Below are 845 nucleotides of genomic sequence, written 5' to 3'. Positions count from 1 at the left end.
TCACTTCGAGGACTAAGATGGGCTTGACCCAAACCATGGTTTTTTGTTTGTTTGTTTGTTTGTTTTTTAATTTCCTCATCAATGTTAAAGATGGACAATGAGTAAGGGAGATGGTGAGACTTTCTCTCACAAACCATGGACATCTCAGGACAGAACAAAATTGTGAAAAGGATGCTTGCCAAAGTAGAGACTCAATAAAAAAGGGCAACGTTCAATGAGACGGATTGACACAGTGGCTGCGACAACGGACTCAAACACAGCGATGATTGTGAGGATGGTTCAGGACCATGCAGTGTTTTTTTTTTTTTTTTTTTTTTTAATTGTGATTCGGGTGAAGATTTACAGAGCAAATTCACTTTCCATACAGCAGTTCACATACAGTTTGTCTCATGACATTGACCACGTAAAACTATGGAACGCTTCACGAATTTGCATGTCATCCTTGCGCGGGGCCATGCTAATCTTCTCTGTCTCGTTCCAACTTTGGTATATGTGCTGCCGAACTGAGCACATCATGCAGTGTCTCATTCCGTTGCCCACAGGTTTGCTATAAGTAGGAATTGACTTGAAAGCATCTAAAAACAACAATGTTTTAGGAAGTAATAATAACTATATACAGTAATGAAAAACTTAGTACTATTTTGGAATTGTCAATTCATTAATTGCCAGTCCCCACATTTCTAATTAGCAAACTATTAACCTGTCTTATAGCCGGTGTATTTAATGCAGAATACATATAAGCATGATGTACCAAAAATACGATGTTTTTATTCAGTACTTCTCTTGCTGCCTGGCCCTTGCAATTTGCTCAGTTTTAGGGAAAAATGAAACAAAGAAAATAAGTA

General features: G+C 37.8%; 1 non-coding gene across 1 annotated transcript; it reads right to left on the bottom strand.

The window, feature by feature from the left end:
- Nucleotides 1-405: 405 nt before the first annotated feature.
- LOC122151325 lies at nucleotides 406-511 on the bottom strand. Its single transcript, XR_006164098.1, has one exon. It is a non-coding gene; the product is annotated as a U6 spliceosomal RNA (small nuclear RNA).
- Between the last annotated feature and the right edge of the window lie 334 nt (nucleotides 512-845).

The sequence above is a fragment of the Orycteropus afer genome, unplaced genomic scaffold, assembly GCF_000298275.1.
Source record: "Orycteropus afer afer isolate SDZICR_OR568_19922 unplaced genomic scaffold, OryAfe1.0 scaffold00390, whole genome shotgun sequence".
Lineage (NCBI taxonomy): Eukaryota > Metazoa > Chordata > Mammalia > Tubulidentata > Orycteropodidae > Orycteropus > Orycteropus afer.
Note: the sequence above shows the minus strand (reverse complement) of the source record. Positions and strands in the feature narration are given on the sequence as shown.